Source organism: Lissotriton vulgaris, chromosome 4_1 (genome assembly GCF_964263255.1).
Source record: "Lissotriton vulgaris chromosome 4_1, aLisVul1.2, whole genome shotgun sequence".
In the NCBI taxonomy this organism is placed as follows: Eukaryota; Metazoa; Chordata; class Amphibia; order Caudata; family Salamandridae; genus Lissotriton; species Lissotriton vulgaris.
The window spans coordinates 181,030,363-181,045,369 of record NC_141691.1 but is presented as its reverse complement, the minus strand read 5'-3'; positions in this window follow the sequence as shown (position 1 = coordinate 181,045,369).

Below are 15,007 nucleotides of genomic sequence, written 5' to 3'. Positions count from 1 at the left end.
CAGAACTCAATGGCATGTTTGTGCAGCAAGCGCACATGGAGGAAGATGCACTTCAGGACTTCAATGGTGTTGGCATCCATTGTGGGGGCGGCGGCCATGGTGGTGTGAAGGGTGGTGAAGGTTCGGCAGCAGTGGAGGCAGGAGAACTGGCTATAGGTGGTGTTCGGCGTGGACCGCTGGCAGTTGTTGTTCCTTCTGGGGTTCAGTGCAAGGAGGGCAGCTGAGTTGTAGTGGTGGGTAGTCAGAAATCCAGGGTCCCTGGCGCTGATCGCAGTCGGGTCACGGACAGGAGCAGATGGGCTTGCCGTTGGCACACCAGTGGGGTAGCCGTGCAGCGGCTACTTTAAATAGGGAAGGGGGAGGGAATCGCAGCTGGGAGGCAGGAGCAGGAACCGGCAGGGGGAGGGGCCACAGGGGTAGCAGTGGCAGGTAAGAAGGACACGAAAACGGGCACAGAACAAGGGTACAAACAACAGGAAAACTTGCAAATAGAGAAAAACTGAACAACAACAAAATTACAAAATGAAAGAGAGACAAAGATAAAAAGCGGGCACAAACACAAGGACAGGCAGACAGCAGTAGACCAGCAGAAGAGCAAGGCTCTCCTACTGGACCACCAGAGATGAGGCACAGGCAGGAACCTGCGGGTGGAGGAGGGCCTCAAACACCTACCAGCAACAGTTGAACGGGGTCAGCAGCAGGCAGCACAACAGCAGAGCTGCTGGGGGAAAGAGCAGGTCTCTGACCAGGAGGTCAGAGGTCTTGCTTGCACTCCCTCACAGCAGCCGCCATTAAATAGGAAAGAGGAGGGAAGCGCAGCTGGGAGGCGGGAGCAGGAACCGGCATGGGGGATGGGCCACGGGAGCAGCAGCTACAGGGAAGGAGGACACGAAAACGGGCACAAAACAAGGGTACAAACAACAGGAAAACTTGCAAACAGAGAAAATCTGAACAACGACAAAATTACAAAATGAAAGACAGGCAAAGACAGACAAAGATAAAAAGTGGGCACAAACACAAGGACAGACAGACAGCAGTGAACCAGCAGAAGAGCAAGGCTCTCCCACTGGACCACCAGAGATGAGGCACAGGCAGGAGCCTGCGGGTGGAGGAGGGCCTCGAACACCTACCAGCAACAGGTAAACAGGGTCAGCAGCAGGCAGCACTACAAAGCAGCTGCTGGGGTAGAGAGCAGGTCTCTGACCAGGAGGTCAGAGGTCTTGCTTGCAGTACCTCACAGCGGCCGCCATTAAATGGGGAAGGGGAGGAAAGCACTGCTGGGAGGCGGGAGCAGGAACCGGCATGGGGAGGGCCCATGGGAGCAGCAGCGGCAGGGAAGGAGGACGTGAAACAGGCAGAGAACAAGGGCACCAACAACAGGGATGAGGTACAGGCAGGAGCCTGCAGGTGGAGGAGGGCCATAAACACCTACCAGCAACAGGTGAACGGCAGGCAGGCAGCCCAACAGCGGAGCTGCTTGTGGAGAGAGCAGGTCTCTGATCCGCAAGGGTATCCTAGCGCTGAGCAGGTGTGTACTACTAGCCTTGCCTGTGTTAGGTTGGTTCATTGAAAAGCCAGGTCTTCAGTTTCTTGCACAATTCAAGAAGCTAGGATGAGGCTTTTAATGTGCAATGGGAGGACATTCAATGCTTTAGCAGTGATGTAGGAGAACACCTGTTCTCCTGAACTGGTTCTGTGTATGCATGGGATGTGGGAAAGTAGGAGCCCTGTGGAGCAGACGTGTCTAGTTAGTTAGTGGAAGGAGATGTGACTGTTCAGGTAGATGGTGCTTAAGTTGTGTAGTGCCTTGAATGTGTTTGTGAAGAGTTTGAAATGAGTGCATGTGTGTATGAGGAGCCAGTGGAGCCCCCTAAGTTGTGGTTCCATGTAAATTTTGTGTGGGAGCTTGCGTTTTGCTGCCGAGTTCTGAATTTGCAGTCTTGTAGGGAGTTTCTTGGTGATACTTGAATAGAAGGTATTCCTGTAGTCCAATATGCTGGTAACTAGGGCATGAGCAATAATGTTTCCAGTGTTGCTTGGGAGTCATTTGAAGATCTTCTTCAGCATCTTCAGGGTGGAAAGCAGAATGCAGTGATGTCGTTGACTTGCGCTGTCATGACCAGTTTGCTGTTGATGAACATTTTGAGGGTCCTGATATGGGTGCTGGGTCTGGGTCTAAGTCTCATAGTGAGGTGTTCTTCCTGATGATCACTACTTCTGTCTTGTTGGTGTTGAGCTTGAGACAGTTGGCATTCTTCCAGTTAGAGACTGTGATCATGCAGGGAGTGAACTTGTATCTTTGGTGAGAGGGAGAGTATGATTTGTATGTTGTCAGCATAGAAAAGCATGTTAATGTTGGGTGAATGGATGACGTTGGCCAGAGGGAACATGTATGCGTTGAAGGGCGTTGGACTGGGCGATGATCCTTGAGGCATTAGGCAGATGAGTTTTACAGGATTCAAAGGAGTAAGTTTCAAGGGTGACTACTTGTGTTCTCTCTGTTAAGAAGCAGCGGATACAGCTGAGAGCAGGCATGGAAAAGAAATTGCTCAGTGGCCAACACATGCAGTGAGAATACTCACTACATATTGGGGCCACTTTTTTGGTTTTTCAAGACCAAACTTCTGTATTTCAAACGTATTCTTAGAACACATACCTCAGCAAACCTGACACCAGCTCAGAAAACTCTTGAGCATGCGGAGTAACCAACACACAGAGGTTGCACTAAAGACTTAGAAATGTCTGCCATGATGGCGTAGATATATTAATATGTTCTGTCTTCCTGGAGCCGTGGATGCCACAGACTCTGTTTACCTTACAGAATATTGGGCCGCCCACCAGCGTCTAAATAACCATGCAAGTGCTTTTTTGCACATAACGTTTGCAAAAAATCCAGCCTACTACAGCAATCTATAAGATTGCATGTACTAAAATACCTACATTCAGCCTTTAATTGATTACATTCACCATAGATGCATAAAGGCATCTTGATTTTAGCATATTAATTCCAGGAGCAAGGTAAGAGCATAGAGGCTTGAACATGTTTTTCAACAATATTAATTATGAGCCTACTCACTTTTTTAAATAAAAAGAAAGAACACCCTATGACCTTTGCTTTATGGTGAAGTCTCTCACTAAAAATGCAAATCTAAATTAGTCAGACCTAATATTTTGTACATAGCAATTATCCTAAAGTTTGTGAAAAATCAATGTAGTCATATCCACTTTTACACCAAAGCTATTTTGGGGAACTAACTCAACTTTTTCCAGCATTCAAATCCTTCTCTTTATGTTCAGGTGGTTGCTTAGCAACCAAACAAGCTTTTCAGTAAGGCATATGTTCTTCTTTATTTTTAACTCTTCTATTGTCCCAATAGTTACTGTCCTGTTCTTTGTAGATATCCCACTCCTCTGAGGACATCTAAACATTTTTTTCTCTATCTGCTCTTCACAGATGTTCCGAACTGGCTTTTCCGCCCACCTGCTTCCTGCTCCTAAGTGAAGCCTGCTGTGTCCTTGGTAAGGAAAACTCAACACAGGTTCAAGGTATAAACAAAGTGCGTTTAATAGTAACTCCAGAGCAACACCAAACAGGTCCTTCCACTCCTTAGCCACCTTCCTACTGCCTCAGTGTCCTCCTAACATGCTTCCCAGAACCCCATGACATACTAACACTATAGTGAGGCAAAGCAAGCAAAACATAACACGTCCCCTTACCCAAAAGAACGAAACAAATAAAACAGAAACTGAAAACTCCTTAAAATAGAACCCCTTTACAAGGAACTATAAAAAGAGAACGATTAAATTTGAAGAGCGTAAATGCTACATCATAAAACTACACTATGTGATCTGTAAACAAATGTAAATAGAGAACACAAAAGATGCACTATTAAAGTTACAATTCGCAGTAAAATCGCCACATAGTATAGTCCATGTCCACACCCTATTAAGAAGAACAATCACTTCTCACAATAATCTTTCATCCATCCAGATGCATGCTTGACTCTGCATGGTATAAAAACCCTTCACTCATGATGCTCCCTATAATGTCACAACCATGTTTTTCAAACATACCTCCATCACTATTGCCCTGTCTCACACCATCGTCCATTGGACATACTTTTGTCAGTCTTGACATGCTCCACCACTCTCCGGTATGTACATGCACCACATTCAATTTCACTTCTGTGATGCGGAATGGTCCAAAAAATCATCTTCCACCTTTAGCATAAAACCTAGTTTTACTGAGCCACACTTTATCACCCATTGACCACTTGATGTGCTTTACACAATGCTTCCTGTCAAATCTCTCCTTATACTTCCCTTGTTTCCTGGCAATCTTATCTTTCACTTCCTTACTCCACTCATTATTTTCCAATAGCCTACCTCTTACCCAGTGGGGATTCATCTTAGTGACAGCTCTTCTACCTCTCAAAGCACTGAAAGGCATATCATTAGTGATGGGATTGGGCTTTGCACTGTGTGCCCATACCTCCTTTCTCAAAAGATTCTTCATAGAAAACACACTACACACCGCCTGCTGACCACACGCTTTTACTAGTCTATTTATGATCTCCACCAGACCATTGACCTGGGGAGAATAAAGTGTAGTTCTACAATGCTTGCCACCCATTTCTTTAAAAAATGCCACCATTAAGGATGAGACAAACTGCACTCCATTATCAGTGACTAAGCACTCGGGTACCCCTTCTTTCATAAATTCAGCCTTAAAAACTCAATCACTGTCTAAGTGTTGACTCCCCTAACACACACCACCGAATCCCACTTGGATGTGTGGTCAACCAGAATCAAAACATATCTCTCTGCTTGGGAAAGAGAATTAAACGGTCCTATGATATCCACCGGCACCTTACACAACAGTTTCTTAGGCACCTCCATGGGTGAAAAAGGAACCATTCTGGTCACTGTGTTTTTGTCACAGTATGCCCACTAAGCCCATTACTTCACCATTTTCTCAACCATATGGTCCATATGAGGCCACCTATAGCACTCTCTCAATCAAGCGTTCGTCCTATCCCAGCCCAAGTGCTCTTCATGCACCAATTTACTAATTTGCTCCTCATCTCCTTTGGTGGCACCAATCTTTTTCCCTATACAGGAAATCCCTTGCGTATCAGACAAAAATCGTTCATGTCAGACTCTAAAAGCTTCTTCTCAGGCCACCTCTTCACCACGTATCCTATCAACAACTTCAAAGTCACATCCTCCGCCATCTTTTCATACTAATCTGATTCCATGAGCGCGTGCTCCTGCACCCAGAAACCACCAGCCTTCTCACCTTCCGCCCCAAAATCCACAACAGGTAGGTGGGACAAAGTCTGCAGCCCTTTTACGAGAACCACTTAGATATTCTACCTGAAAGTTATAATCCCTCATACCTTCCATCAACCTACTAATAGGAGGTGCATCTTTTTCACTACCCCTGCAGATAAACAAAACCACAAGGGGCTTGTGGTCCAACCTTACCACAAACAGTAGCCCCCACACATAAAACTTAAAGTGAAAAATGCCCCAAGTGCCTGTAAATGCCTCTTTCCACAACAGAATAGTTGTCCTCAGCACCTCTCAAAGCCCTAGAGGTGAACGCGACCACCTTCTCCTCTTCATCCATAACCTGGGACAATACAGCCTCCAAACCTTTAAGGCTTGCATCAGTAGTCAAAATTGTCTCCCTGAAAACATCAAAATGCCCCAGCGTAGGCATGCTTCGCATACTTTTTTTTACCACCTCAAAGGCATTCTTACAATCCTCCGTCCAAGCAAACTTCTCATCTTTCAACAATGACCATATAGGCTGGACAATCGCTGCAAAGTTCTTCATAAATTTCAGCTAGCCCTAGGAAAGAGTGTATCCCATCTTTATAAGTAGATTCAGGGGCCTCAACAATGGACTTGGCTAAATCTGGTTTGGGACAAATCCCATTGAGATACTGAGGCTACTCTAAACCTACATTTCTCTTTCTTCATGGTTAACCCACACTCAATAAAACTTTCCAAGAACTTCAAATACCTTCCGGTCAGGGTCTACCCTGTCCTTGCCATAAATCAATATATCATCTTGAAAAATCTTCGCTTGTTCAATCCTTCAAGTACTTTCATCAGAACCCTCTGAAAACATGCTGCTGCTAACACCAAACCAAATTGCATCCCGGTATTAAGACTGGGCGGAGTTTGTGTAGCAGCACTATGCAGAACTCTGTGAAGTGGCAAAGAAAACTTAACTGCGCTCCGCGCCTCTCCATGACACTGGAGTCAAGCTATCCGGCTGACGAGGGCTGAAAGCCCTAAATCGGTCCTAGGATGCTTATTTCCAGTCCGAGTAGGACCTGGATTGGCTGTTCAGGCTGGACTGTTCCCATTGGGCACAGAGTCAAGACTGATTTGCATATGGCTGGGTCCAACCTGGAATGGCATAGTGAGCAAAAAAACTATAGATTTTTAGGCCCATATCTTGGTACTGGGGTGAATGTATAACATTGTTCTGCATTCTGTCCATCAATTGTTCTTTTTTCATTTGTCACCCAGAATGGGATGGGTATGCCCAGACGTGAGTCCCGTGCTCTCCATGGTACTGGAGTCAAGCTATCCTGGCTGATTAGGGCATAAAGCCCAAAACCGGTTCTAGGATGCTTGTTTACAGTCCGGGGAGGACCTGGCCTGGCATTTCGTGCTGGACTGTTCCCATTGGGCGCAGGGTCAAGACTTATTTGTATATGATTGGGTCCAAACTGGATTGGCATGGTGAACAAAAGAACGATGGATTTAGGTCCAGATCTCTGTAATGGGGTGAATGTATGACATTGTCCTGCATTCTGTCCATCAATTGTTCTTTTTGCATTTGTCATCCCAAGTGGGACAGATATGCTCAGACTAGAGTCCCGTGCTCTCCATGCCACTGGAGTCAAGCTATCCCTGCTGATGAGGGCTGAAAGCCCAAAACCGGTCCTAGGATGCTTGTGTCCAGTTCAGGGAGGACATGGCCTGGCAGTTCGGGCTGAACTGTTCCCATTGGGCGCAGGGTCAAGACTGATTTGCATATGGTTGTGCCCAAACTGGATTGACATGGTGAACAAAAAAACTATGGATTTATGCCCAGATCTCAGTACTGGGGTGAATGTGTGACATTGTTCTGCATTCTGTTCATCAATTGTTCTTCTTGCATTTCTCAACCCGAGTGGGACGGGTATGCGCAGGCGTAGGTCCCGTACTCTCCATGCCGCTGTAGTCATGCTATCCTGTCTGTTTAGGGGTGAAACCCCGAAACTGGTCCTAGGATGCTTGTTTCCAATACAGGGAGGACCTGGCTTGGCAGTTTGGGCTGGACCGTTCACATTGGGTGCAGGGTCAAGACAGATTTGTATATGGCTGGGTGCAAACTGGAATGGCATGGTGAGCAAAAAAAACGATGGATTTAAGCCCAGATCTCTGTATTGGGGTGAATGTATGACAGTGTTCTGCATCCAGTCCATCAATTGTTATTTTTGAATCTATCACCCCGAGTGGGACGGGTATGCCTAGACGCGGGTCCCGTGCTCTCCATGCCACTGGAGTCAAGCTATCCCTGCTGATGAGGGCTGAAAGCCCTAAACCAGCCCTCGTATGCTTATTTCCAGTCTAGGGAGGACCTGGCCTGGCAGTTCGTAATGGACTGTTCCCATTGGGCACAGGGTCAAGACTGATTTGCATTTGGCTGGGTCCAAACTGGAATGGCATGGTGAGCAAAAAAACAATGGATTTAGGCCCAGATTTCTGTACGGGGGTGAGTGTTTGAAATTGTTCTGCATTCTGTCCATCAATTGTTCTTTTTGTCACCGCGGAGTTCGGCTGGCAGGTGAAGTAGTCACTTAAGTCTTAATCAATGCACAAAACAAAGAAAAGTGATACAGAGATGAATGCCTTTGCAATCATTTGTCAATAGGTGGTGATCTTGCCCACAAAATACATTCAATGATACAATGTGAAAAACAAATACACAAGTGGCCTGTTTGCCTGTATTGCGGACCTCAAGCAAGCTTTTGATAGCGTGCCCCATAAACAACTATACGAAAAACTGGACAGTTGGGGCATCCCAACAAAGGTATTAAATGCCATCAGAGAATTACTTGCACATAGAGTTGGGTAAAATTAGGGGACGGCCAGTGGATAACAAAGAAAATAGACACCCAAAATGGTCTGCGTGTTTGTTAGCTCCAACACTTTTCAATCTTTATATATCTGACTTTGAAGAGGCACACCTAGAAAATATTATTATACAGCTTATAGAGCGCCTAGTTACGCCAACTCATTGTCCCCATGCTAGAACACCAGATTAGTACCCAGCAGCTGGGCCAAGACCACCCGCACACCCAGCAGCCAGAACCCCCTAAACAACAGCAACAAAGGGCCTATTTCCCACCACCAAGGGGAAAGCGGAATAGCCATGTCTTAAGTTTTTCCGAAATACAGTCTCCGACTGGCACCTCCTTAGGTCAGCCAGGAGGTTATTCCAGGCTTTCGCTGCAAGGAAGCTGAAGGAACTCCCACCCATCCGTGTCATCCAAAATGTAGGTACAATCAACTCAGCCATGCCCAAGGACCTTAAGCAGTGTGCCGGTCTATAGATCGTAAGACGGGGGAGCAAGAAGCCAGGACCTTCCTTATTGAAAATCCAGTGAGTGAAACATAAGGCCTTAAAGATAACTCTGCTTGTATGGGGAGCCAGTGTAAGTTCCACATAGCCTCTCCTACCGAGGCCCATCTAGGAATGTTCAAAATTAGGCGGGCCACAGCATTGTACACCTTCTGCAGTATGTACAGAAAAGGGGATACCCATAGTAGGCAACATCTCTAGAAAACTGTTCCTCTATGAAGCAGGGGAATAGCCTTAGGGCCACAGAGGGACCTTTAAGATTATACCTCCGCATACCTAAGTGGTGGTTTTGAGGGAGGCCCTGAATAGTCTTCGCAGGAGGAAGAAAATGACAGGGCAAGGGCCCCAATAGATAGTGAGTACCCCAAAGAAAGGGAGTCCCTTGCTGGGTCCAGCGCCGGGGGCAGTGCCCCATCCCTTTCCCTGTCCCGGAGGAGTGGGTGGTTAGGGGGAAGAATGGGAGCATCAGCTGACTTTGGAGAGACTCAGATTAGAGCATGCCAAGGAGATGGTGCCGATGGTGTGGAGGATAAAAAGGTATTGTTGGTTCCTGAGTTGAGTCTCAAGGAGTTGGTCCTTGAAGAGAAAAAGCTAGAGACTGAGAGGGTCATAGAACAGGAGAGGATGGCGGAGGCAGAGAGGGCTATCGCCAGAGAAAAGCTACCTCTTAAGGATATGTCCCCTGGGTGTAGTTTTAGTGGTCTGGTGGCAGCAAAAGTGAGTCCAGTCCCACTCCCAAATCCCAGAGCATGGAACCTAGTTCCCAGGAAGAGAGTGTCACACCAGAAGGGTATAGGTTGAGGTTCAGGAGCAGCAGGAAACAGTCTCAAAAGTCTTAGGGGGAGTTTGTGGATGAATGTTGTGATGCACTGGAAGGTTGGAGGATGGGTAGTACAGCAAACAATTGTGAATGGCTGTTCAATCTGATTGTCATAGAGCACATGTTCCATTGTTGTTTTCCAGGGTTACGCCACCACCTGTTGGAGTGTGAGTTCTCTGATCCCAGGGAGCTTGCACAGGAGGCAGACCTCTGGGGGAGTGCCAGAGGATCGAAAAGGCATTGATGAGTGATGCTAAGAGGAGTGGCTCATGTATTTCCCAGCCTAGGGTGATGGGAAAGGTTCTTAGAAGACCAGGTAGGTCCTGGTGTAGTGGGAGGGGTGTAGCGACTCACGTCCTGACTCAGCGGAGAAGGACTGAGAATGGGATGCGTCTCAAGGTGGCAAAAACCCAGTCTCAGGGCCTGGAGGAATCCTTCGGGGAACACCAGGCGGGGATCCTAAGCTGTTCTAGTAGGCCATCCATTGAGGGGGATCTCCATTTGTCAGGAGGACTTGGAGCATCTGTAAGTGGAGCTCCATCTGTTCTGATGTCTGATGTTGCCACTCCTGAGTGGAGGGTGTAGGCATCCAGATGGATGGGTGAAAGGGGGATGCGGTCCCCAGTGGGAGAACCAGTGGGTCAGGGGCCATCCTTAGGGGCTGAGCCTCCTATGAGTGACCAGTACTTCTGTTTTGGGGGTCTTCATGCACTGTCAAAGGGGCAGAGGTCGAGAGATAAGCACCAGGCAGACTATCATACAACACATGAGTTATGTGTTACCCTAGGGGGGGGCATGCGTACTCCCCAGGAAGTCCTGGTGTGCCAGGTGGGTGCTCAGCCGCAGGGTTTAGTCCCTGGGTTGGGAGGCCAGGTTCAGGTTCTGCCTGACCGGAGGGAAGGACATCTTTAAGCAGTGAACTGAGCGCTTTGTCTTCTAGGGATATCACTCAAGGTGGGAGGGTGCAGAACTCTGTAAGGGGGTGCAGGGGGACGGAGTCCTTGCCTCTGACCCCGGTTCAACCTGAGGGTTTAGAACCTCCGTTGGTAGACCAGTTGCAGGGCGGACGTCCTAGATTGGCGGTAGAATTGTGTAGGAGGGCTGATTCCAGTGTCCTGAAAGTTTTTGGTTCTGGAGGTTCATCTACTTGGAGGAGAGTGCAGGAGGACCAGAAGGAGAGGTAGGGGGAGGGGGACCTCACCCGTGACCTCTGGTCAGCCTGAGAGTGCTGGGTTGGAGCCAAGGCAAGCAAGGAAGGACGCATGGGGGGTTGTTGGTGAAACAAACTAAGGTTTGTTGAGAGATTAAGAAGAATGTTAGAGGTTTATTTTGAATGGATGGATGCCTGGATGTATTTTAGCATAGGTGGTGACTGTCACTGGATGCAAACCAGAGTATTTGGAGAGAATGTAAAAGAAACTGCGCCACAGTAGCAAATCAGACTACCGAGGGGAATATAAGTTGTATTTTCAGACTACCCCCTTGACTCACAGTAGTTTGCAAGCACATCATATATATATATTTTGTATGATGTATGTAGTTATCCTTTCTCTGACTCAGACAGCCGCTCCTTACCTACCTATGCTAATTTTACTGTCAGCCAGCCTGCTATGGGGGAGGCCTATCGGTTGGTTACACAATCAATCAAAATAAAGTACCTCATGTCGTCCCATATATAAACAATGATCATTAGATCAGATATATAATCTGCATTTTTGTAGTAGTCAGGGCAGGGTGAAAGGGAAATTGAGCAATTGCCCTTGATGTAACAGAGAGACTATGTCCAGTGCCACCCGTAATAGAAAATTACGAGCTTCCCCACCTGCAGACAGTAGTAAATAGAACTAGCATGAGTCTGCTTCATCACGAGTCAGACTCGAGTATGTTTGTCTTCGGCGCAAGCTGACTGAGCTGGCATGTCGGCTACAACAAGGTTATGTAATTTCGCTAAACTAAAGAGGAAAAAAGACTGGTGTACTGTGCCATAGTGCTAGTATAATACCTGAAAAACTTCCACAAATGTTAGAGGCTGAGGAAGTGGGAGGACAGATACATACTACAAATGTTATGTACTGTGCTTGTTAGTGCTACAGTTACTATGTGTTGAATTAATTTTGTGTTACTGTTTTGCTAAGAGTATTGGTAAAATATTATTTTTTTCTTTCTTGATATAGCTTCTACAAAACCAACAAGGAGGGAGTTGGCAGTTCTGGCCCGGCGCCGTAGGCTGGAGGCCATCTGTGCCGAGTACAGACGGCTGGTGGCTCTGGCGGAGGTAGAGGAGGAGGCGGCAGCAGCTGCAGCCTCCTCCAATGCCCCGGGCCCAGCCAAATACCTCCAGGTGTTCGGCGTCATGGTCAGGCAGCCACCCGTTGCCAGCCACCAGCATCAACATCCAGCACTACTGCTGCCCCCGGTGGATGCAACTGCAGGGCATATGCGCAGCGCCTGCTCCTCTGGAATGCGTGGCTGGAGGAGAAGCTAGAAGAGGTGAAGAAGCGTCTCTAGGTCCTGGAGAGAAGAGCCCACCGCTAGTAAAGACCCTGTACAATTGCTTCTTTTTTATAATTTTTTTGGTGGGTGGGAATTGGGTGTTAGGGTTATGGACAATAGGAAATGTTTTGACTTTTTCATTTTGGACATTGGTTGGGGTTAGGGAGAGGGGTGGGTAAGGTGCTGTGGGATTTTTTACATAGTTAATTTTTGTTCGGTGATTAAATCATATATATTTTAGTTTACATAAGAAGTGGTTAATGTTTTGTGGGTGAGGTTAATGTTTTACGTCACACTGTTTCCTTGCTGCTGCAGGGCCACAGCCAGTGTTTTATTTAAATAATTGGCTGACTTTGTAAGACACAAACAGATAAATGCGGCACCCCTCACTGATTGACTTGTCCTAGTAGTACAGTCACTCTCTCCTTCTCCTGTCCTTTTCCTTTAGTATACCTCCTCCAAACATCTTTTCCTTTCTTACTTGTGAGCGATGGCTGGATGACGATGCAGGTTGGGTTTCCAAAGACAATGCAGAATCAGATGCCATGGTTGTGGTGTTAGTAGTAGTAGACACTGGCAGTAGCATTTACAAAACAAGAAAATGAGACAGTCAGTTGCCTGAGAGAGACTCTGGGAGTAGTAGTAGAGCAAAGTAAATAAAACATAATGGTGGAGGGGATAGCCTAGGACAACAAGTTATAAACTGTAGTTGTTTTCAAGTCACTCAACTAGGCCTACTCTACTAGACACAAGCGTAACCTTTAGTGCTTTGTGTAAAAGGAAGGATGACAATCGATGCCGGCAATTAATGATGATGGATTACGTTCCTTTATAAAAAAAGTTAACTCGCAATTCGCAATTATACATATCATTATGGGTGGGCAAGCATAATAAAGATCCTCCCCTGCCTTGAAATTGAATTAGCGATGTCTTCGCCACATCGACCCCAGCAAGAGTGTGATTAATTATTGATGGTACATTAATGTAGTCACACCTCAATAAATCCCACAGCATGGGGGAAGAGGGTTAGGGTTTGATGATTGGTTGGGATGGGGGGTTTGGAGAAAGGTTAGACAAAGAAAAACAGTACGCATGGACAAACAACAAAAGAAAACACAATCTTTGTAGACTACCATATCCATAAATGTGTTAAGGGTGAAAAAGGAAATGCATGCATGATGATGATGATGATAACTTGATTGTTAATGATAGGTAAAACGTATTCAGTACTATTAGACAATTAGACAGTGCAGGGCATCAGCATATATTATGAGAAGGCACTTTGCCTTGCCAGTCTGCCCTCATAGAGAGACACTGATTACATACAGTTTGTGTTCTGTTCTTGTTGTACCGGGCTTACTTTTAATGATAGCAAATTTAAAAATAGCTGTAGGGATGAATTATAAGCAGAGAACAAACATCATTAATAATAACAACAACACACAGCATTAATGATCGAAGACAAAAAAATTATTCAAATTGTTTAAAAGATGACAAAAGTTGTTACTGTGTTGTGATTGTTATCCTTGTCAAATGGGGAGTTGCATCTCGACATTCCTCTTGGTCCTCAGTGCCTTCCATGGATGCTCCATCCATCAATTTTGGATGTCGCCACTGCCTGCATGGCATATGTAGATTCATTGAGAAGGTAAGTGTGCGTGGTTTTTCAAAGTACAGCACAGGGTAGAAGCCGGCCTATAAGTGTAAATCGGAAAACAAATGGTATATTCAGAAATCAATGATTAAAACAATGCATCAATTACGGTGGAGTGCACCGAGAGGTAGACAGAGAAGAGAACATTTTTAGACTGAGGCAGCATGGATAGATACATCATGTCTGTCTACTCTGTTTACACCATTTTTTAAGTTACACCAACAACAGGACAGAGCATGCCACACCACTGCACCAAGCCATGACCTAATCTCCATTTAGCTGAAAGTTTGACAGAGCCAGACAAAACATATATACAACAACCTAGCATTTTCAAAATTAAGTAAAAAAATCAAATCAATGCATCGCTGTCAGTCATACCGCTGTACTACCTGACTCCACCACTACACGGACATGTAGGTCTGCTGTGGTTGTTGACTTATTTACCATTTTATGCCACTTGATTTGAAATGCCCAGAGTTATTCCATCAATCATCTCTGATCCAACTGACTGACTACAAAAGTGCGAATGTAGTATGGTCATGACTCATCTTCATGGTGTTGTTGTACGTGTTGGCCAACTCCCACTCAGTCTGTTGTATACCGAGTATGACTCTAAATCCATATTCCATATCAAAAATTGCAACAGATATTAGCCTGCAGCAGTACTAGTACAATTTGGTTATTAAACAACAAGAATGGAAACATTGACTATCACTTGAGTCACTTTTGGTTGGTAGATTAATTACTAGTACAGTTCGACTTCATGCACAACGTCATCAACATCAACACAAAAAACACCAATCACTCTGAGTCTGCATACAACGCATGCATTACCAACATTAGTACATTACCTGACTTGCTCTTCTCTTTGGATGTCAGATGCCTAGTTCTTTCTGACAGGTGTGTGTTTTTTTACTGAGCCAGTGGCCTCATTATTACTCCACATTTATTTTGAGTGTAAGCCACTGTTTTGGTTTTCTTACTCATCTGTGGCACTTCTTTGTTGCAGTTGAAGTTGGTTCACATCATCATGGTCGGTGCTGTGAGATGGGGCGTGGCCTGGGTAGCGGTCATTGGTCAATTTAATTGAGTTTGCAGAAATGTGACATGTCAGAAAGTTTCTTCGAAGGGTCTCTTGTCTTTCTCTGCCAATTATCTTCTGTTCTGACATTGATGAGCTTTTATTCCTGCCGAGGCGGTAGCCAATTTCTGACAGGGACGAGTTTCATCTCGGAAACAAAAGGAGGACACCTATAGTCACGTTCCATTTCTTCTGGAGGGACTGTTAAAGGCAACAATTTTTCCTGTACTAATATCCATCCAATGTCTGGCTGGAGGGAAATGTATTAAGGGTTAGTCAGGAAGATAGAGCAGGACTCTGAGGAGTGGG